Genomic DNA, 25,354 nt, shown 5'->3' on the forward strand with positions numbered 1-25,354 from the left:
TACATTCAAGGCCAACGACCAAGGTTTCCTTTAAACTGTCAATGTAATATAAACACAGCTTTAATAACATGCTAATATTGGATTTTTTGTTTCAAATTTTCTTAAGATTCTCCATTTTCTTATGTCTCTATCTGCAGATATTTTCCCCTCTAATTATGTTGAGGAACAACCACTCCAAAGCCTCACTAAAGTTTTCTATACTATGCATGCATGCATCGGAGAGGCAATGTTTGTATCTCAAAGCCCAAGTGATCTTGTACAGAACAATATCTTTTTCTTTTCTCACTCATACTTTGTAGTAGATAAAAAACCATGTTTATTTAGCAAGCTAGAAGAGATCCCCATCTCCCCTCTTAACAATCCCAAACCTGATGCTTGGATCATCTTATGCTTAAACTTTAAGATGGTAAGTGATATCAAGACATCACTCAAGCTTTCAAAGACATCTAGGTCAGTAGGGCTAAATTGGTTTTGTCCTTTACATGTTTTTGTGCACATGTTCGATTCCATGCCAATGCACCAGACAAAAACAATGTATATTTGTAAGGAGGTACGGTTTGACCTCATTCAAGGATTACTAGGAGAGGGTTGGGAGGTTAATGAGGGGTCACATCAAGGTGATGTGTAGAAGTGCAATGTAGTAGATTCTACAGTGTCTTTCAAGTTCTTAAAGACATGCTCTATTTTGTACATGCGTCTGCACTACCAAAGATGGATGCAAAAGCACGGGACATGGATCCCACTTCAAGCCTCAGAAGAAGAAATTATGCATATTGAGGTAGCTGTGATGATGCAAAATGGATAGATTGAGTGAGTGGCAGTAAGCAAGCATTGGAGCCTAGCAGACCTGCATCAACACTTTAGCATCATGGGCTTTGACAATGTGGAAGAGTCAAGTTTCAAGTTGATGAAGAAAGGTATATCTGATTCCACTACATGTCTAGAATTAACCCTTACACTTTCTAGTTATTGTGCCACTTTCAATATTTTTACAAATTGGGAAGTGTAAGGAGGGGACAACCATGGTCTTAGAATCATGGCAAATGGGGTACCTTGAATTTTCAGCAGGTCCATAGTCCTACCAACACATAGTAGGCATGTGGAAGAGCTTGAAGATGAACTGGTATATGGGAAAATAGGCTCTATTCTGATGCACGTGAGGGGCAAGAGTTTCAATATTGAGGTGAAGGAAATGATAAGCTTTCAAGTCAACAAGGATATGGAGATCAACATGAAGTAAATGTCACAAGAGATGCAAAAAATTAAGACATTTAATTGAAATCTTAATATTTTTACAAATTGTGATTTTTTTGTCTATCAGTCTAGTGTGAAAAGGCCAAACTTTAAATTCTAATTATAAATAGCCAAAGGTGCCTTCTTTCTCATTTTCACGTGATAGAAACCAAGCACGAGCTCACACTATCTCTTTGCATTCACATGGCTACCCACTTTGACAACTTCTGTGAGTTCCTCTCCACCACCCCGTGGGCAGGCAAGAGCAAGCTCTTTGCCATGTTTGCTCGTCGTGAAGTCGACTTTGAAAAGTCGCTTGCCCTTGCATCCCAACATTATGAGACGCAGATTGCATACATGGAGCAATACTTGGCTCCCCACTCCATCTCCTTTCCCCATTGCCCCAATGATCGATGGGTGCTTGTTGAGCTGCTTAAGTACATTCAACAATATGCCCGCCCCTACATCCAGTGCCTTGAACGCTTCATTGACATCTGCATCCCCGCAACAGGAGCTTACTGTACCTTCAATAAGCAGGAGGAGAAGAGGCTGGGAAAGGGCAATTTAGGAACTAGGTTCCTCTCGTGGCTCACCACTTTTGCGTTCCTCATCAGCGAAGATGAGGATTCAAATGAGGAGGTAGAGATTCTTGCATTGCAGTTGGCACAGGGTATTTGAGGGATGACAATGTATTGAAGAAACTAGGTATGAGTGCTGGTGTGAAAGAGCATCCTAAATCAGAGCACTTTCTAGAGGGTGCACAATCTGCAAGCTGAAAAGCCCGCTATAGTAGAAGATGTGGGGCTATCTTCCCCACACGAGGAGAGAAAGGTGTTGCCAGAGCTTGAGATCAATCTCTTGAGAACCATTGTGGTGGAAGGTGAAGAATACTTATTTCTTCATGACCTTGAAAAGGCAGCTGGCTTGAGAATGGATGAATGCTTGGACATTATATGCACATGATGTGAGGTGCGGTCCTCACCTAGATAGTGTCATATTACCCCTTGGAGAATGTATCGCAGAGACAGTTGCTTTGGTCAAGGAAACTATGGTTGAGACCGCGGAGCAAGCCCTAGTTCTTCAAGAGGAGGAATTCACAACCTTACAAGAAAATCTAGAGGCTGAAAAGGAACCCTTGCTGGTGCTGGAGTGATGGAGGAGACCAAAGCACCTAAAAAGGATGAGGCTAAGTCCTCGATTGACCTCTCTGCTCCCCCACCAGCACTTTGGCAAAATAAGACATTGAGCAAGAGGTAATAATCGACCTTTTAGAACTTAGAAACATTTGTAATTATGTATAGGAAAATATTTTGATTTTTCCTTTGATTGCAAAGGGTGGTTGAAATTGACGCATTTGCTAGGCGAGGCAGCCAGCCAGAGACCAGGCCAAGGTCCATGGACATGATGCTGCATTAGCACACTATCTTGGTCAACTTCTTGTGGATGGACGGCATCACCATTATCGACAAGGGCTACACCCCTCAATCTGCCTTCACTCTCTTCTTTTTGAAAGCCCTCTCTAAGGTGCTCTGTGTAGCCTCTATGGCGCAGAGCACCAAATGTATAGTTCTGATTTAAAAATTCCTTGCCTTTGATGTTTTTGGTTTTGGATTTAGGGGTAAGCTTCTTGCTCGTATAGGTATAGCCAAAAGCATAGGCACAGAGGATCCTCAAGAAATAGCCCAATCACTCCTTGAGCACACTCTGCCCACCAATAACAAGAGCAGGAAGCTCAATATTGTAAGAAAGCTTTTGTAAAGATGATGTATCACTTCTTCTTATGAATACAATACAGTTCTTGCAAACTTATTTTCATCAAGTATATCATTGTTTTTTCTAGTTTGTACCATCAACTTTTTTGTAAATGCATCAGAAATGACCTTAGGGGCCTGGGGGAGCAGTGCGAGAACAGTGCGAATTTTGAGCCTGCACCGCTGTTGTAGAGCCCAAATTTGGATTGTTTTGGCACAGCTTTCCCAGCCCTTCAAGAGCAAGTATGATGTATTGGATGATAAATAATGTGTTTTTACACATGATTAAAGGTGTTTTTATCTTGTAAATTACTATTTTTCATAATCAATGTACTCAACTTCATTTATAAATGCATCACAAATAATCCTGAGTGGCTGGGGGAGCAGTGCGAATTTTGAGCCTGCATCACCGCGCTGTAGAGCCTAAACTAGCAATGTTCTGGCATAGCTTCCCCAGTCCTCCAAGAGCAATTCTAATGCATTGGTATTATGATCGAAGATCTATTACCCCCATAGCTTGTGGAACTTAGGCATATAGAGGTCCACGAGGTCTCGAAGCCGACGTGATGGCAACTCTTGCCTCCCTCTCGGTCCACTGTGTGTCCCCGCTCGTCGATGAAGCACTCTAAGCCCACGTCCCCTATACAGGATCATGGCATCAATGACGGTGGAACTCGCTGCTTAGGCGGATCTATGACACTCTGCTCATCACTCCTATAATAAGGAAATTAAAACAAATAGTTATTAGACGTTGAAATTAAAACAAATAGTTATTAGACGTTGAAATAACTAGTATAACATACAAAGCATACTTTATACCTGCATCAACAATGCCTGTGCTGAGGCTCTTGGGTGACATAATCAGGCCCCTGTGTACCTCTCCTCCTGAATAATTGACCAAATATAAGTATTATAGTAATTTTTAAACAAATGATAGATCAAAAGAGACAAATTATAGAAATTATACATACTCATCTGGCTACGTGGCACCACATCCTGCTCCTGATCTTCATCCTCTGGCACACCACGTCTAGCTCCTAATCCTAATCCTCCAAGGCCAGCTCTAGCTCCTGACCCTGACGCTCCTCCTTCCTAACCCTCCTCCTAAACCTCTTGTTGTGGATCCTCCTCCTCCTCCTCCGAATCTAGAGGTGCCTTTGCCAGGGACTACAGGCCACAAGGAGCAAGAGAGTCAAGTGAGGGTATCCTCCTCCAGCTCGTCAATGCTCAACATAGAAAACTCTCTCATGTCCTCATCTATCTCCTCTCTACTCAAACCTAGACTCCGTAATACTTTCTTGATGGCTATCAAGAGACGTAACTTCCCAAACTCCACCATGGATGTCTATAAACATGTAAGAAGGAGATCATATCTAAACTTGTAAAAGCATGCACTCACAATCCACTAATACATATACGCAAGATAACAAATGCACACAATCACCATAATCACATTCTAAGTAAAATATAACATACTCAACTCTATAACTCCAAATTCCACCAATAGCAACAACAATAACAAAATGTATCTCTAAATGCCACCAACCGAAAAAAACAACATAATATCGGACTATCATGAATATAAAGCCGATAGTTCCATTAAACTATAGAAACAATACATTATAAAGGAGTACTTTAAACATGATAGTTCCTAAACATTTTGCTAAGCCCGCTGTACTATATCTGTGAGCTCAGCAAACGAGCTCTTGTTTCCTGAGTGGAATCGATTAGCTGATTTTGTTTCCACTCAATGATGGCCTTTGAAATCTTTGTCTATGCTTTATTCACGTTATCTAGAGTTGTCCTGCCACGCACTAGTGTGCCTCAAACAAGGTCTGCAACATATTGTTTTTTGAGAAATGTGTGGTAAGCATCGTTATTTGTCTTCATATGTGCACACCAACAACATATCATTGACAATCTTTATCGATGTCTCGGGTCTGGCCACCACTGAATATAAACTTGTGCAAAGTAATTACTTTGCACAAGTAATTACTTTTCTTAATCAAAGTAATTACTTTCATTAAGCATTGATGGATTTTCCCACATAATAAACTATGACTAATAAGTTACACTACTCTTGCACCTTATTACTCACACTTTGATCTCTCTCTCTCTCTCTCTCACACACACACACACACACACACACACACACACACACACACACACACATATTCAAATAAGTTCTCATGTGTCCACGATGCCATGATGATCTACTCCAATGCTGATGTAAGCCCTGATTCTTATGCTAGCTATGCTCTATGGAGGAGTGATGCTCTAAATTAAATGATGGGTTTAGCTTATATGAAAGCAAGAGTATTTTCTATGCCAATAGCCCATGGGGAGGCTGTAATGTTAGATAGCCAATGGGCATGTGTAGGGTATCCCACTGGCTGCCCAAGCCCTCCTATGGCCTGGGAGCTACCCTTTCTGGGCTGACCATGCCCTCCTATGGCCTGGGAGCTACCCTTTCTGGGCTGACCATGCCATGGCCTGGACCAAGGCCTACCTGAATTCTCCTAATGCAAACCTAATACTAAGGCTGACACTACATGCATTATCTAATAAATTCTCCAAGTTGGTTAAGAGTACTGACACTTGATTGAATGGTGCATTGATGTAGAGCCAAAGGCATGGTTACTACTTGTAGCATGCCCTGTTGCCACCTAGATAATTTCTCTACATGGGTCTAGACACCTTGGTTTAGCCTAGGGTTTGCCCTATTGATAATCCAACATATCTACTAGATGCTCGTGTTGTCAGCTTACCAATTGCACTCCTATTCTGGTTGTGCAGACCTAGTGAAAATGAAAACTTTGCGTGTTGTACACTACTTGTAGCTTGCCCTATCTCTCATTGTTTTGATCTATCACATTGGTACCCACATGTCCAAACTCTTAAAATCTTTATGTCTCACATGTATATACACTGGGTATACTCATCCGAGTATCAAAACCCATGTCGATGTCATATGTAACATCAAAAACAGAGCTGCTAAAAACTGCACCCCCATGCCTTTGCTGCCACCTAGACCACGGCTGTATCGACGGAACTAGACAACTTGGGATTGCCTAAATTTTGCCTTGGTGATATTCCAATATATCTACTAGTAGACGCTCATGATGTTAGCTTACCAATTGCACTCCCATTTTGGCAGTGCGGACCTGGTGAAAATGACATCTTTGCGTGTTGCACACTATTTGTAGCCTGCCAGCTGCTTAATGTTTTGGCATGTCCCAGTGGTACCCACATGTCAAAACTCTTTATGGCTTACATGTATACACATTTGGTATACTCATCCGAGTATCAAAACCGATGTTGGTGTCATCTGTAACATCAAAACATAAAAAATAGAGATGTTGTAAATTGCAACCCCCATGCCTTTGCTGCCACCTAGACCATGGCTTTAGATAGGTCTAAACACCTTGGTTTTCCCTAGGGTTTGTCTTGGTGATATTCCAATATATTTATGAGATGCTCATGATGTATGCTTACCAATTGCACTCCTATTTTGGTTGTGCGAACTTGGTGAAAATGACAACTTTGTGTATTGTACACTACTTGTAGCTTGCCCTGTTGCTCATTGTTTTAACCTATCCCCAATGGGACCCACATGTCCAAACTCTTCAAAACTTTATAAATAATCACATGTATACACATTGGTTATACTCATCCGAGTATCAAAACCCATGTGGATGTCATCTATAACATCGAAAACAAAGCTATTGTAAACTGCAACCCCCATGCCTCTGCTGCCTAGGGTTTTTCTTGGTGATATTCCAATATATCTATTAGATTCTCGTTATGTTATCTTATTAATTGCACTCCTAATCTAGCTGTGCGGACCTAATGAAAATTATAAATTTACGTGTTGTACACTACTTGTAGCCTACCCTGATGCTTAATGTTTTTGCATGTCCCAGTGGGAACGACCACATGTACAAACTCTTTATGGCTCATATGTATACACATTGGGTATACTCATCCGAGTATAAAAACCCATGTCGATGTTATCTATGACATCAAAAGCATTGAAAATAGAGCTGCCTATAAATTGTAGCCCCCATGCCTCTACTGCCACCTAGACCATGGTTGTAGACGGGTCTAGACAGCTTGGTTTTATCTTAGTGATAGTCCAATATATCTACTAGATGCTCATGATGTCAGCTTACCAATTGCACTCCTATTCTAACTGTGCAGGCCTAGTGAAAATTACAATTTTGCGTGTTGTACACTACTTGTAGCCTGCCCTGCTACTTAATGTTTTGGCATGTACCAGGGGGACCCACATGTCCGAACTCCTTATGGATCATATGTATGCACATTGGGTATACTCATCCAATTATCAAATTCCATGTCAATGTTATATGTAACATCAAAAACATCAAAAATAGAGCTCATGTAAATTGCAGCCCCCCCCCCATGCCTCTGCTACCACCTAGACCATAGTTGTAGATGGGTCTAGACACCTTGGTTTTGCCTAGGGTTTGTCTTGGTGATAGTCCAATATATATACTACTAAACACTTGTGAGACCCCTGCCCCCTCCGTGATGCCCCCTCCGAGGGCGCTGGCGGCGGAAGCAGCCTCAGTCTCTCGCGCGCAGCAAGGATCCACACTCGGGGCTTCGCCCACGGATATCCAGACAAGACACATTAGGGAAAATTTGGACTCACTTTTGGGCCTTTTAAGCTCTTTGAGATTCTAGGAAATATTCCATAAGGACCAATGAGGTGAGGCTTCCATTACGGAACTTTTGAGGTTACTTTTTGGTGTGGAGGCCATAACTTGAGCATAAAAACTCCAATTTTGACAGAGGTTGGTGCGTTAGAATCCTCTCATCAAGATCTTTCCAATGATATGTTACATGATATAGTTTTGAGGTACTATGGATAGAGTTATCCACGATCCCCCTTTTCGTAATAGAATGATGACTTGGCATTTCTTAGAGGGCCCAAAAATGAGTCCACATTTTCCCTAATGCTAACCCGACAGTTCCTCCGAAATCGAACCCGGAAAAACTTTCCTCGCCCGAAAGGCACGGGCAATTCCACCTGGAAAAATCATCTAACGGGAGAATTCATCTAACGAGTCAAAGTTTTAACTATCCAAACCGATCCAAACGAACCCAAAAGTCACATGGTCAGATCAAGAAAGAGACTTGCACTTGGTCCATAGAATCACCGCTTTTTTCCTCCTTTAGTGAGGTCCTTTAGTGAGGCACAGCGCGGATTCCCTCCCACAGAACAAGGGTCTTCCTAGGACTTAATCTAACTAACGTAACTTAATCGTAACTATTTGTATCACAGGAATCCCCTGATCTAGCCTAACCGGCCCATGGGTTATAAAAATTTGGTCATGTTTTGCTTGGGTACCGAGGAAAGAATTCCCAAGCCCCCTAGACGGCACTTCAAGCAAAATTTAAGGAAGGCATACCACTTACACCCTTAATATGAAATTACCATTATAACAGATTCGGCTGTCTTTAAAACAATCTTTCAATGAAATCATAGTATTACTGATCATAATCCTCCAAAATATTGAGCCCATTGTTCTACAAAATATATCATCCGGACTCTCCGTTGAAGACCAGTTGGTCAACCAACGAGATCCAATATCAAAATTCAATTCACAAAAGTAATTCTTTTCAGTTTATCCGTATCTTCCTTGACGTATGCATGGGTGTCCTAGCAAAACCGCGAGCCCACGCATCACCTGGTCAGAACCCTCTAGGATCCTACTTAGGTGTCCTAGCACTTCACTCAGGGACTGCTTCGCCGGTCCTCGCCCATCGTACTGGAAGCGTACCATTTTAACCATACCGAGGCTGGTCAAGACCTCGGCAAGCTTTGCCCGAGCAAGGTCCCTCAATGACTCCTCTCGGCAGTTGTTGCAACAACGAGTCTCTCCTAAGTTAAACACATACCAAATGCTTCCTCCAGCATTATGGCATAAAACAATCCTTTAAAAGAAAACAGAGGTTCTATGCAAGTAGAATTTCCAGTTCGAGATTGGTTCCACGAAACCCTTTTCCCTTAATCCAGATTTTCTTAATGAGAATCATTGATCTCTCATCAGGGTAACCAAGAATTAGAATTGGTCACGAGATTTTTGCTTGATTTAGATTCGAGAGATGGGCAAGTATTTTACTGGCCGCCATTCTCACAGTCTCGTGGTCTAACCAAAATTATTCGGTTTACTTCTAACTTTGATTCCCTAAGGATTTTCTTCAGATAAACATCTACTAAACTTCTAACCGTAAGAAAAATTCTAACTTTATGAATTTCATTCCTTCCTAACCATAATAAATTAAGAAATGGTTCTATACGAGAATATCGGGTTTTCATAAAAATACTCTTCTTCCATTAATCCAATGTTGGGTAAATATCAATATGGTGATTTATCCACATAAAATATCTAAGAATATTCTTTTCATCAATTTTAATTATCAACCCTAATTTTTTAGGTGGAATTATGGTGAAAATTTTTCTTTTATGATCAAAATTAATTTAAACCTTTCTCTACTTAAAATACCATAAAAATTTCTCTTTTAATTAAATACAAATATCCATTTTTTTTATTATGCTTAAAATTCCTCTTTTTGCATTTAAATGATTGAATTCCAAATGTCATGGGAATTCCTCTTTTATCATTTAAAATTTCTTATACATAAATTAAATTTATCAAAAATTTCTCTTTTTAAATTAAATAAATATATCCATTATTTTGAATATACCAAAAATTCCTCTTTTTGTATATAAATGATTGAATTCCAAATGTCATGGGTTTTATCATTTAAACCCCAACTTGAAGAAATACTTGACGTTCAGGAGAAGGTTCTCACAGGAGCAGAGTCCTCAAAGAGTTTTTAGTCAAGTGAAAGTTCTTTCCTCTAGAAGATGCCACTTGGGAGAAAGAAGAAGAGATGGTAAAAGATTACCCCCACTTTTTGAGATGAGGACATCTCGCGTTTTTCAAGTGGGAGAGGATGTAAGATTCCTCCTCAACCTGAATAATGAATAAGCTTTTACCTCAATCCCCTGTAATCATTCCCTATTTCAGAATACAAAAAAAAACATTATTTTCTTTAATTTTTACCTAGAGAGAAGAAGAATTCTAGAGAGAGGTAATTCAATACTGAGATATATTTGGATATAAAAATTCTCCTAATATCTAAAATTTATTTCCCTGAAACAGAAGTTTAAAATAAATTCTCCAATGTGCATTAGGAATCAATTAAAAATGATATAAGGGACCTTAGCCTAAGGGTCTAGATTTTCAGAAATTTAAGGATTATGGTACAATTAAGGTGTTCCAATGGGCCAATAGGATTAATCCAAGTGTTGGGATGAGATAAATCCAAAGAATAAATGAAAATACCCAAAAATGAGTAAATGTTCATATAAGGAAGAGTTGACTGAGTACAAGGTTTACTAGTTAAAAATTAAGAGATATTACTAAAAAAATGAGATATTTTGGAGAAATGATGAATTTTTGACACCTTGGTAAGGAGCACCATCGGGCCTTGCATCAGAGAAATCAATTGTTCATTATCAAGCACGTGACTCGGGCTGGGTACATATTTCTTAAGCAAACTGACATGGAATACATTATGTACCTTGAGATGGCATAGAATCACCACATTTTTTCTCCTTTCAAGCGAGGCACAACCGCTGATTCCCTCCCACAGAACAAGGGTCTTCCTACTAGGACTTAATCTAACTAACGTAACTTAATCGTTGTAACTATTTATATCACAGGAATCCCCCGATCCAGCCTAGGCCCATGGGTTAGCCAACCGCCCAACCACTGTATTGGTGGGATTCCTTTATAAAAATTTGGTTATTTTTTGCCCGAGTACCAAGGAAAGAATTCCCAGGTCCCCTAGTTGGCGCTTCAAGCAAAATTTAAGAAAGGCATACCACTTACACACCCAATATCAAATTATCATTATAATAGATTCGGCTATCTTTAAAATAATCTTTCAATGAAATCATAGTGTTACTGATCATAATCCTTCAAAATATTGAGTCCATTATTTTACAAAATATATCATCTAGACTCTCCATTGAAGACTAGTTGGTCGACCAACAAGATCTAATATCAAAATTCAGTTCACAAAAGTAATTCTTTTCAGTTCATCCGTATTTTCCTCAACGTACGCATGGGTGTCCTAGCAAACTGCGAGCCCGTGCATCACCTAGTCAAAACCCTCTAGGATCCTACTTAGGTGTCCTAGCACTTCACTCAGGGACCACTTCGTCGGTCCTCGCCCATCGTACTAGAAGCACACCATTTTAACCATACCGAGGCTGGTCAAGACCTCGACAGGCTTTGCCCAAGCGATGTCCCTCGACGACTCCCTATTAGCTATTGCAACGAGTCTCTCATTAGTTAAACACATACCAAATGCTTCCTCCAGCATTCTGGCGTAAAACAGTCCTTTAAAAGAAAACAGAGGTTCTATGCAAGGAGAATTTTCGGTTCGAGATTGGTTCCACAAAACCCTTTTTCCTTAATCTAGATTTTCTTAATGAGAATCATTAATCTCTTATCAAGGTACTCCCGAGCCTAAATCGACATATCTCGATCGAGATGCCAACTAATGCCACGCTAGCAGGTCCAGGTTTCCAGGCGTCATCCATGTCACCAATACATGTCACCGCCACCACATTATCTCGATCGAGATATCTATGCCACTCGGATCCACATCAGGGCCACGCTGTATCCCCCTAGGCATATTTGACTAGCACATCTCCATCGTCCACGTATCTCGAACGAGAAATTAACATCAAATCGCGACCATTCATTGTTCGAGGTAATGGGATACAATCTCCACCGTCCCCATATCTCGATCGACATACTGAGATCAAATCTCAACCGTCCAAATATCTCGATCGAGATACAGAGATACAATCTGCACCGTCCAAATATCTCGATCGAGATACGTAGATGCAATATCCACCGTCCAATTATCTCGATCGAGATACGTAAACGCAATCTATACCGTCCATTCACGTACATTGGAAGATGCGATCTCGGCTGTTTAAATATCTCGATCGAGGTATATATAATGAATCTTGACCGTCGACATACCTTGTCGTGGTAATGACTTTAAATCGTGGCCGTCCATGTACCTCGAACGAGATAGTAATATCAAATCTTAGCCGTCGATCCTTCCCCAACCCTAAAATTAGGTGTGTATCTTGGCCGTATGTTGCACTAACCCTAATATCCAGAGCGTTAATCTTGCAAACCCTAAATTGCATGATGTTACCGAACCTCGATCGAGGTTATAAAACCGAAAAACTTTTTTTTTTGCCTCATTGTCACAAGTCGTTTTCACTCTCCTTGCTCTCTTGATTTGGATTAGCATTAGTGAGCCCATTAGCATTGTTTTATAGCTTCATTAGTGCTACTTAGCACTAAGCATTAGACCCTTCACATTAGACCCTTCACATTGGACCTTTGTGTTTGGCTTAGGTTTTAGCATGGAGTCACACGAGGAGGGCCACGAGGAGGGCCGCTCATCTATTGCGGACCTCATCGCGGAGATAGACCGCGAGTTAGCGGCTATCCATAGGAGTGCTAGAGACACACCGTCTACATTACATATCGTGGCAGACTTGGAGGCGATGCTTGCGTCCCTTCATAGCCTTCACGATATTGTTTATGTAGATGAGTGGATAGCCCACCATCGCACTGCTCCTGTGTCACATGGCCTGACATATCGTCAGGTCTGTGATCTTGCTCCTATTAGGGATGGAGCCTACCTAGATCTTTTCCTCGATAGTCGTGGGATGAGGCCTGGGGCGGGCAAGCCCCTTACTATTTCGCGGTGTTCGCATCCTCGTATGGCGGCACATATCTATAGTCGATATGTTGCCGCATATGGGAGGATGCCGAACAACTGCCAGATTCCCATATACTTCGCAAAGCAGTTATATGCGGAGTTTGTCTTAGGGGAGGAGGTGGATTACACCAGCCATCGTTCGGGTGGTGGTGCTAGCCGAGGCCGTCTCCAGGACCAGGGTAGGCGGCCTCCACTAGCCCTTCGTGTAGCACCTACCACAGATCCTTCATTTGTGCCATTGTCGACAGTAGAGGCTCTTGGCACCCAGGTCGGCATTGACGTACGGAGTACCACGGAGAGCATCCAGCACGTGGTGCGCCTGTTCTCACAATCTATACCGACGACAGATGTCGAGGTATTTACATATATATTACGTCTTAAGTTTTTTTGATCATTTATCTACATGTTTATATATACTTTTCTATATTTTTACATGAGCAGCATGGTTGATTGTGTCACGTAGGTTCCCACACCTACCACTGAGAGACTCACTCAGGAGTTGGTAGAGGCGAGAGCGGAGATTGACCGCCTCAGAGCTGCATTACAGATGGCAGAGGCAGCTACTGCAGAGGCACAGCATCTGAGAGAGTCCGACATCCAGCAGGTAGGTTTCTCTTGCACGTACAAGAGTTATAATTAAGGTCCTAAGTTATAAATTTCTTTAAGTAATACCTAATGAGAGACTAATCAATTATTTTAATGCTTTACTTTTTTGCGTAGGCTCGGACCGAGGTAGAGAGCTCTAGAGCTGAGGCACAGCATCATCAGATTATGGAGTAGATTGCCCAGCATAGGGCAGAGCAGTTGATGCTGCATGTTCGAGAGTTTCGTAGATCCTCGGACGTGACAGTGCCTTACCTACCTTTATATCCACGGCCTGTCACAGAGGTTTTTCGACGACCTCTCCTGCAGGATGCACCACCCTTCCTACGTGATGCGTGCTGCGCTTTATGTATCGAGGACATTGATAGTACAGGTGGATATGCCCTGGGATGTGGACATATTTTCCACTTGTCTTGCATCACCCAGGAGCTAGTCCGGTTCTCAGCATGCCCCTCCTGCCGTGCACGCGTCGACCTAGCGACGTACAGGGTTTTGGGCATCGATGATCTTCACCCAGGCCTCGTTCGAGTAGATGTCAGGACTGGCAGGCCTATTGATTTTACATCAGCTATTGACTTGGGACTCGACGCCTTCGACGATAGAGCCCAGGAGCCTAAGGTGCCTCCTGAGATAGAGTGGAGCTCACATGAGTTCGATGCTTACCAGAGAGTCCTACATGAGAGCCAGATCACAGCATATGAGCGCGTGGGTGGTGCTGGCCCTAGTGGCACCTCGGGTGATGGTGCTAGCAGCAGTGCTGCTTCTCATGAGCAGCGTGTCCTTACAGCAGAGGAGCTTACACGAGCAGAGTGGCAGACACGTACCATTGCAGATTATAGATTTTGGGTTTACAGACAGAGGCGTCTTGCATTAGCACGACGTAGAGAGAGAGAGAGGGCCATAGCAGCTTTTGGGACTCGTGAGCTCCCGGGTACACCGGCACCAGCTCACGATCCTACCTTTGAGGCAGACCTCCCCGCAGACATTCGACGACCCCCGCAGCCGGCACAGCCTCCTCGACGTGCACAGCAGCCTCGACGCGCACGTCGACCGGCAGTTAGAGATGACGATTTTGATTGGGTTGCCGTTGATAGTGACTAAACTCAGACTAGCTGGGTTAGCTCACTTACATTGTACTTAGATTTTTGGGCAGTGACTAACCTCAGACTAGCTGGGGTAGCTCATTTTCATTCTGATGTACTTATTTGATGTTTATATCATTATGAGTTTTTTCATTATTGAGTATCATTACATTTTAGTTGATGTTCTTGATTTTATTATATTTTTTAACACTTTGGCTATCATATTGTTTGTTGAAAATCTCCATGCCATCGTACCCAAACGTGCTCTGATGGGGACCAAACTTTGCAAGCATGGGGGGGGCACCCACCCCCACATGCTTGCAAAGTTTGGTCACAATCAGAGCATGTTTGGATTGGTAATTAGCGCCCAGTGCGGGTTTTTGAAGTCTCTTGGTGCTTAAGAGGCCATGGAAAATCCGGGCCTTCCCCATACCATCGTACCCAAACATGCTCCGAATGGGGACCAAACTTTGCAAGCATGTGGGGGTGGGTCCCCCCCACATGCTTGCAAAGATTGGTCACAATCAGAGCATGTTTGGATTGGTAATTAGCGCCCAGTCCGGATTTTTTAAGTCTCTTGGTGCTTAAGAGGCCATGGAAAATCCGGGCCTTCCCCATACCATCGTACCCAAACATGCTCCGATGGGGACTAAACTTTGCAAGCATGTGGGGGTGGGTCCCCCCCACATGCTTGCAAAGTTTGGTCACAATCAGAGCATGTTTGGATTGGTAATTAGCGCCCAGTGCGGGTTTTTCAAGTCTCTTGGTGCTTAAGAGGCCATGGAAAATTCGGGCCTTCCCCATACCATCGTACCCAAACATGCTCCGATAGGGACCAAACTTTGCAAGCATGGGGGGGTGGGTCCCCCCCACATGCTTGCAAAGTTTGGTCACAATCAGAGCATGTTTGGATTGGTAATTAGCGCCCAGTCCGGATTTTTCAAGTCTCTTGGTGCTTAAGAGGCCATGGAAAATCCGGGCCTTCCCCATACCATCGTACCCAAACATGCTCTGATGGGGACCAAACTTTGCAAGCATGGGGGGGGGACCCACCCCCACATGCTTGCAAAGTTTGGTCACAATCAGAGCATGTTTGGATTGGTAATTAGTGCCCAGTGCAGGTTTTTGAAGTCTCTTGGTGCTTAAGAGGCCATGGAAAATCCGAGCCTTCCCCATACCATCGTACCCAAACATGCTCCGATGGGGACCAAACTTTGCAAGCATGTGGGGGTGGGTCCCCCCCACATGCTTGCAAAGTTTGGTCACAATCAGAGCATGTTTGGATTGGTAATTAGCGCCCAGTGCGGGTTTTTGAAGTCTCTTGGTGCTTAAGAGGCCATGGAAAATCCGGGCCTTCCCCATACCATCGTACCCAAACATGCTCCGATAGGGACCAAACTTTGCAAGCATGGGGGGGTGGGTCCCCCCCACATGCTTGCAAAGTTTGGTCACAATCAGAGCATGTTTGGATTGGTAATTAGCGCCCAGTGCGGGTTTTTCAAGTCTCTTGGTGCTTAAGAGGCCATGGAAAATCCGGGCCTTCCCCATACCATCGTACCCAAACATGCTCCGATGGGGACCAAACTTTGCAAGCATGTGGGGGTGGGTCCCCCCCACGTGCTTGCAAAGTTTGGTCACAATCAGAGCATGTTTGGATTGGTAATTAGCGCCCAGTGCGGGTTTTTCAAGTCTCTTGGTGCTTAAGAGGCCATGGAAAATCCGGGCCTTCCCCATACCATCGTACCCAAACATGCTCCGATAGGGACCAAACTTTGCAAGCATGGGGGGGTGGGTCCCCCCCACGTGCTTGCAAAGTTTGGTCACAATCAGAACATGTTTGGATTGGTAATTAGTGCCCAGTCCAGATTTTTCAAGTCTCTTGGTGCTTAAGAGGCCATGGAAAATCCGGCCTTCCCTATACCATCGTACCCAAACATGCTCCGATGGGGACCAAACTTTGCAAGCATGTGGGGGTGGGTCCCCCCCACATGCTTGCAAAGTTTGGTCACAATCAGAGCATGTTTGGATTGGTAATTAGCGCCCAGTGCGGGTTTTTCAAGTCTCTTGGTGCTTAAGAGGCCATGGAAAATCCGGGCCTTCCCCATACCATCGTACCCAAACATGCTCCGATAGGGACCAAACTTTGCAAGCATGGGGGGGTGGGTACCCCCCACATGCTTGCAAAGTTTGGTCACAATCAGAGCATGTTTGGATTGGTAATTAGCGCCCAGTCCGGATTTTTCAAGTCTCTTGGTGCTTAAGAGGCCATGGAAAATCCGGGCCTTCCCCATACCATCGTACCCAAACATGCTCCGATGGGGACCAAACTTTGCAAGCATGGGGGGGGACCCACCCCCACATGCTTGCAAAGTTTGGTCACAATCAGAGCATGTTTGGATTGGTAATTAGTGCCCAGTGCGGGTTTTTGAAGTCTCTTGGTGCTTAAGAGGCCATGGAAAATCCGGGCCTTCCCTATACCATCGTACCCAAACATGCTCCGATGGGGACCAAACTTTGCAAGCATGTGGGGGTGGGTCCCCTCCACATGCTTGCAAAGTTTGGTCATAATCAAAGCATGTTTGGATTGGTAATTAGCGCCCAGTGCGGGTTTTGGAAGTCTCTTGGTGCTTAAGAGGCCATGGAAAATCCGGGCCTTCCCCATACCATCGTACCTAAACATGCTCCGATGGGGACCAAAATTTGCAAGCATGGGGGGGGCACCCACTCCCACATGCTTGCAAAGTTTGGTCATAATCAGAGCATGTTTGGATTGGTAATTAGCGCCCAGTGCGGGTTTTTGAAGTCTCTTGGTGCTTAAGAGGCCATGGAAAATCCGGGCCTTCCCCATACCATCGTACCCAAACATGCTCCGATGGGGACCAAACTCTGCAAGCATGTGGGGGGGGGGACCCCCCCCCCACATGCTTGCAGAGTTTGGTCCCCATCGGAGCATGTTTGGGTACGATGGTATGGGGAAGGCCCGGATTTTCCATGGCCTCTTAAGCACCAAGAGACTTCAAAAACCCGCACTGGGCGCTAATTACCAATCCAAACATGCTCTGATTATGACCAAACTTTGCAAGCATGTGGGGGGGACCAACCCCCACATGCTTGCAAAGTTTGGTCCCTATCGGAGCATGTTTGGGTACGATGGCATGGAGATTTTCAACAAACAATATGATAGCCAAAGTGTTAAAAAATATAATAAAATCAAGAACATCAACTAAAATGTAATGATCCTCAATAATGAGAAAACTCATAATGATATAAACATCAAATAAGTACATCAGAATGAAAATGAGCTACCCCAGCTAGTCTAAGGTTAGTCACTGCCCAAAAATCTAAGTACAATGTAAGTGAGCTAACCCAGCTAGTCTGAGTTTAGTCACTATCAAGATAGAGATCTAGTCAGCAGCACCCTCTCTAGCTCTCAACTGCTCTAGAATGCTCTCATGGTCATCCACTCAAAGCCGAAAACGAGGGTGAGAACTGTGTTTTCGGCTCTGTACTCGAACAAGAGTGAGCTTGGTAGCAACCACTAGATGAGAGAACTGAAATGCCTCTAACTCCCACTTCCACTGCTGGAACTCAAGACTCCCCCGATGAAGTCGAATCTGCTGGTAGAACCGGCCTGCCACAATCATGCTATGGGCGTCATAAGAAAACCCATGATCATCCACTGTATCCTGGTCAAGCATGCACTTTGGCCTAGTGCAACTCATCAGATAGTAGTCTACTCCCTCGCTATTTCCCTCACTGGCAATAATAGCAAATACATCACCCTCCTATAGCAAATCTGTCAGGTCATCATAACTGACCATGAACGCAGGACCTGTGTACTCATCAGACACCACTGGATGTGAAGGATGCTCGGGGGAGAGGAATGTCTGTATCCATGCATCTGCCCATCCTCTCGAGGCACAATGTGACCAATCGCCATCCATACATGCTCCACAGAAGCATGCAAACCTCGTGTGTAAATCGTGGGGGCCGCCATGCACGTGCTCCTGATGGAATGTAAGCCCAAGGTGCCAGGTACTGTGTCACAATCATGGGAGGCTCTACGGTCAATCATGCCACCATCCACATGCCAAAAAAATCTCCTGACAATCCGAGCATCATGTTTGGGGTACGATGATGCTGCACTCCCACACAAATGTTGGGAGCACCACTCGACTACGTGGCCCGCATCTCTGAACCGCTGAGCATCCTGTCGCAGCTGATGACGCCTCAAGGCACGTTTCACACACGCGCCCGCACCATCATGCTCTCCCTTCCCGTGACCAGTCTCAAAGAATGACCAAATCACTGGGATACTAGACTGCACATGCCACCTATAAATCCATAAAAGATAGTCTTAGTTATTGTTTTCTTTAAGATGTTCTAGTGAATTTAGTTTAATTGTAAATGTAAGAAAGCCATAAGTACTACCTGTAGAGCCAATAGAATTGACGTGATGACTTGAACTGTGCGCCACAACCATCCGACCAAACCCATCGCTGGACATGTCTGATCCCACAATCTCCTAAAAAATCGTCATGGAGACGAAAACAGTGTTGCACAAAATGTGCATCATGTGAACGATCATCACTGATATAGAAATGATACTCTCGAATAATGACACGGGTCTCGGGGGTACTCGCTATCCCATCTACATGAGCCTCTGCATGTCGATAGCTAATGTGGACCATAATAGCAACCTGGTGAGGTAAGCAATACATACGTTTAGGACACAAAAAATCAAATAAGTAATGTAGCTCAAACATAAGACAAATATTACAAAATATAACCATTACCTGCTCTGAGAAGTAATACTCAGATTGTATCTCCTGAAAAGGTGTGAAAGTGTAGTTCTCTGCAAAATCAATCACAGAGACGACCACACCAATAGGAAACTCTGCTAGGCATGCTCGGAACTGACGATCCTGCCACTTGGCACAATGACTGTGCCGTATGTAGGGGTAGATCTGCTCCCTAAATGTGGCTGTGAAGTGACAACGCGGTGTATGTTTGTCCATGAGCTGCAACTTCCTGGACTGTCCACCACTCTGGAGCTGGTGTGTCACATACTCATAACGTTGCCATGCCACTATCTCTTGGTCACTTGCATCAAGATCTACCATCTGTAGATGTGCAAGTGAACCACATGATGTGCAATTGCTCTCCACACAAGGCATCCTATGGAACTGGGCATCCTCCGTGCGTGCACACAAAAGAGAGTGGATGAAATCACGTGGACTACGAGGCAACTCTCTATGCCCACTAAGAGAACGGAACACATCATAAAAAAGTTTGAACTCAACATGGTAGCGACAACAACATGTGTCACGCTGACGTGAGTACCTCACAAACCAAGGCTTACACCCCTCAAATGACCTTTGCCTAATTTTAAGCTCTGGATACGAAGCCACAAACTGAGAATACAACTCAGTTTGGGTCATTTCAAGAAAGCAAGCACCGTGCTCAATGAACACTCCTCTTGTCACTCTCTTACGCAAAGCTTTCTTGAAAACTGGCGATTCACGACAATTCTCCTCCCAAAAACTTTCTATCAAGGTTCTAGTGGTTTCATCTAGTAGGCGATCATGCCTAGCTACACGACCACTACTCACCCACATAGCACCAACCTCATTGGCATCTAAACTTTGTCGCCTAATAGACCCAACTCTAAGTGCGTGTGGTGCTATGGAAAGGATGCGAGATGTGGCACTAACCTTACCCTTCATTTGGGAGCTACTTATGGCTGCCACAATAGCCCGTCGAGCAGCCAAAGCGTCCGCAGAGTTCCTCTTCTTGTTAACTATATAGGAATGACGAACACTTTGTAGCACCGCCATGCCAGCTCTCCTCTCTCTTCGACCTCCAATGTCGAAAAGCGCCCTGCAGTTGGCCATGTTGGGCAGATCAATCAAAGCATCAAGCACACATGCCTGTGATGAAGGCGTGAGGTCTTTGAAATAGGAATGGAAGATTGCATGGGCACGACGATGTGCCCCTGACTTTGATAGTTCTTTCCTATCCACACGAAGGGCGCCCAAAGGAGGGGGGGTGGGTTCTTGTAGAAGAGAGGACTCAAGAAGGGCGGGTTCATGTGGATTATCTAAACTAAGGGGTAGTGGAGGGGAAGAGGGCGTAGGGAGAGGAAGTGGAAGAGGAGGAGCAAGGCTTGGATCATCGCCAACGGAAGGTGTTGCTCGTTGACGTGCTCTCTTTCTCTCACGAGCTACCCTTCTCCTCTCCTCCTCTTGAACTTGGTGAATGGGGGGGAGTCTAGTCCTATCACGTTTCCGACTCCTACGACTTTGAGAACCCATTCTCAAGGAAGCTAAGAGAGAAAATATTATAAAGGCTCAATGATGGGATAGTACTAGAGATAAGTGTGGGATAGTACTAGAGATGTGTGATTATATAGGAAAAATAGGTTATCCACTTCAAATCTCATTGGATTTCCTATCTAAGATTGATTGGATAACTAAGATAAACATAAAGATAAACTATTATCCACTTAAAAATCAATATTATTTATAATATTTATTAACAAGTCTAAATATTTATCATTACTAGATATATAAATATATCTTTAAAGATATCTTTGATTTTATAATTATATAACTGCTTTTTTTAAATAAAGTATTTTTTTCAAATTTTATTCAAAGGTTTATTCTACATAAAAAATTTTCAAGAAATATTAAATTAATTTTTTTTAAATTAATAATATGATCTTTAATAATATTTTTATTGATCTAATCCCAAAATATAATCCTTTAAAATTAGTGATTTTAAATTCTTTTATTTAATAAGTTACATATATTTTATTATTTAAATTTCTATATTCTATTTCTCTAAATTACTAAATTAACTTTTCCAAAAATATGTTTTTGAAAAAAGAGGGGAGGTGGGAAGGAGATGCCACGTGTCACAAGCGTGTATGACACGTGGCATTCTCTTGACATGTGGCACTATTATGGTTGATGTGGCAATTCCATGATGTGGCATGCCATGTCACCATGTGCGAGGTGGCATGCAAAGGTGGCAAGATGATGTGGCATTAATGATGACTAGGATGATGAGGTGGGGAGTCAACTAGGTTGACCATGTTGACATGGAGGGTGGAGGTGGCAAGCTGAGGTTGCAAGCTGCTTATGTGGATCCTCTCGATGCTCATGTGGACATAAAGTGGCATGCATATATAAGATTTGTGCCTACCCAAGCCTCACACATGGAATGAAACCTAAGCTGTGAAGTTTACCAAGCCTAGATTTCCAAACCTAACTAGGATTGGTTTTAGACTTGAAAAGGGGAGAGTGGACACAATATGGGAATTTTCACTTGGGAGGATTGAAAATGGACCTTCCCATACTCAATTCAAGCCAAATTTTTTTTAATAAATTCATGGCAACAAGAGTATTGATCCCTTGAGTTTTTAGATTAAAAGATTCAATATTTAATTTTCTAGAATTAAATTACTATTGATTTAATGGGCCTCTAACAGTCATAATAAATTTTCCAAAGTAAATCTACAAAAATCCAACCGTTAGATTTGTAATTTTACCTTATACCCACATTATACTAATCTTTGAGTCTAGTGTGATGGAGTATCCCTTCGAGTGGAGAGGATGGACCTCAAAGATCACATAAAGCTTGTGACAAAAGTCAGACAGAAGAGCATTTACAGGTAAATTATGTCTTCATGTCTTGCATAAAGCTTGTGGACAAAAGTCAGACAGAAGAGAATTTACAAGTAAATTACGTCTTCATGTCTCGTATAATTTGAGACAAGGAGCCTACTTCAATTAAGAAAGCTCTTTTCCATGAGACTTGGAGGAAAGGCATGCAAGTGGAACTAGAGGCCAGAAGAGAAGAATGGGACTTGGGAGGTGGTTTCAAGACCATCAAAACAGTCAGTCATCATTGATGTCAAGTGGGTCTACAAAACCAAGTATAAGTCCAATGGGTCCGTGGACAAGCACAAGGCCAAACTTGTGGCTAAGGGCTATGTTCAAGCAACCGATATGAGGGCACATTTGCACTGACAGCTAGGATGGCCATGATTCAGATAGTTCTTGCCCTTGCCTCTCATCAGTAGTGGGTGGTCGGTGTATCAGATGAATGTTAAATCTGTGTTCCTGAATGGTGACTTGCAGGAGGAGGTGTATGTTGAGCAACCTCTAGGCTTTGAGGTTTCATTTCATTTCTTTTTTGGATTGGAGATTTGGCAGACCCAAGGGGGTTCTTTGTTTCTTAGGAGCGGTATGTTCATGAGTTGTTGGAGGCCTTTGGGATGGAAAACTACAAGCCCATTTCATCTCTGATGGACCTAAATGCCAAACTTATTATTGCCTTATCTTCCACACTTAGGCAAAGTATTGAGCTACGTGGTGAGGCTGAGGAGATCACTTGGTGAGATTGGTTTTCTGCAGAGGGAACCCATGGTCATTTAGTGTGACAACTAGAGTTGTATAGCTATTACTCGGAACATGGTCTTCCTTGCCCAAACCAAGCAGCTAGACATACAATATCACTTTGTTCAAGATGAGATTTTGGATGGTGACATCTTGCTAGCCTTTTGTTTGACGGAGGACAATGCACCAGATCTCTTCACGAAGCCTCTTCCTCAGCAGATGCTCCATTAGCACTCTAACTCACTAGGATTGGTTCCACAGTTAGGAGCTGAGAGGGGTGGTGTTAACATTCATCTCCTGTCTGTACCATATTATACTGTAGGGAGTGAGGGCCATCTAGACATTGATATCAATGTCAATGTCTAGATGGCAAGCCTGTTGGATCGAAGGAGATGGAGGAAGCTTCTTCCATTGTAGGGTGATGGGGTTGCAGACTAGAAGGGAAGGAGAGGGTGCTTACAAAGTTGAAACTACTACTATGAAGAATGCCTCTAGCTAACAAAGGCATAGTTTACTCCTTGAAAGTAAGGCTTGGCCCTTGGTGGTAGGACCAAGGTATGGGAGGAGGGAAAGGCAGGTTGATATGCCTAGTTGCATTACAAAGAGCCTCCACAATGATTGAGCTTCAACAACACAAGGATAGCTACCTCTCTCTGTCTCTCTCTCTCTCTTTCTCTCTCTCTCTCTCTGTCTCTCTCTCTCTCACACACACACACACACACACACACACACACACATAAACACACACACACACACACACATGTATAGTATTTTAGCTTAGATACAATGAGTGAGCCATCTTTTTACCAACAACGTCAAGAACGCCTTGGCTTATGAATTTGTGTTGTTCTTCAATGCCTTGGCTTCTGTAGGTGCCCTTCCTGCTGACATCAATATCAATGTCAATGTCTAGATGGCAAGCCTCTTGGATCAAAGGAGATGGAGTAAGATTATTCCATTATTGGGTAATGGGGTTGCATACTATAAGGGAAATGGGGGAGGACAAAGGGACGCCTCCCTTAATGCTCTTCTTCTAAGAGAATAGCAGCAAACTGCCAGAAGAAGCACGCAAGGTGAGGTGATGATGATTGGACGGTAAGAAGTCAAGGGGGATGGTGTGCCACTTGATGTGGAGTGGATCATGATCGTCGATGAAAATTTTATCTTGGGGGTGTTGAGATCCCTGAGCTAACAAGAGTTCTTTGAAGTTGAGAAAAGTAGGGGGTGGGAGGCAGCATATCAAAGAGGGGTTGAGAAGGGAGGGTGTTGAGGGTTGTGCAAAGGCATCGGTGTCTACAAATAGAAGCAATAGGGAGGCGAGAGACTATTTTTGAGAAGAGATCAAAGGGGAGGTTGCACCATTTGAGGGGGTCTAGCTGGGGGGGCATCCATGCTCATGAAGAGCCACACAATGCCTGGTTCGTAGATGTTGTTGCTGGAACTAACAAATACAACAACATAAAGAGATATTGAGAGTAGTTCCATCGCGGCTTGAGAGGAGAGTGAGAAGGGGAACAAGATTTCCATGCAATCATGCTCGTTGGGAGCATACAATAGCCTATAATGTACACAAAAAAGAGCACATGATGTGGATAAGAGAGAACCTGCCTATGGTAGCACACAGTCTAGGCAAGTAGCAGCATATGTTCTACATCCTAGAGAGATCGTGGGGGTGAAAATGCAAAGGAAAAGAAAAACTAAGCATCCACGAGCGAATGCAGGCCAAAACCAAAGTGTGGTCTGCATCAGAGAGAGCCTATGGTAGCCTTTAAAAAAAAGCACCGGATGAGCATTCTTGTGAGCATGTGGTAGCCTACAATGTAGGCAAAAATAGAGAAAAGGAGAGCCTTATCTCTCTCTCTCTCTCTCTCTCTCTCTCAGACACACATAGAGAACCTCGCTCCGAGCTACGTTGTGGGAGAAGTTACACCCTTCCACAACTCCATTTCAATTCAGTCCTTTTATATTGGTACCAAACATAGTTGAGAAGTCCTTTGCAAAGGGAAATTGCATTTGGTGGGCGTTTGGTCATCCAAACTAGCACTGCAAGCTAACTATGTAAGTAGACAACTTTAACAATAGTGAAGTGTCTACATAGACTTGACTAGGAGTTAGGTACCAAGGTTGTCTGGGGCTATTTGCAGGTATTCAAGATTCCCATAGTCCCAAAGAAGCATGGCATGCATTGGCAAATGTATTCGAATCAGCCTTTAAGCCTAGGAAGCTGCAACTCAAGTAGGAGTTGCATGAGGTCAATCATGTAGCTCAACTAGGAGTTCCATGAGGTCACTCAAATGTTTTGCTCAGATATATAAAATTTTTGAAGGATTATGGATCACCTATCGCGGTCAATTGGAGTCACTCTTGATATTGATGACCTAGTGTTGGTCACACTCCATTTGCATTGGAGCCATTGTTTACGTTGATGACC

The sequence above is a fragment of the Cibotium barometz genome, chromosome 19 (genome assembly GCF_041138505.1).
Source record: "Cibotium barometz isolate CiBa-2024 chromosome 19, ASM4113850v1, whole genome shotgun sequence".
Classification (NCBI taxonomy): domain Eukaryota; kingdom Viridiplantae; phylum Streptophyta; class Polypodiopsida; order Cyatheales; family Cibotiaceae; genus Cibotium; species Cibotium barometz.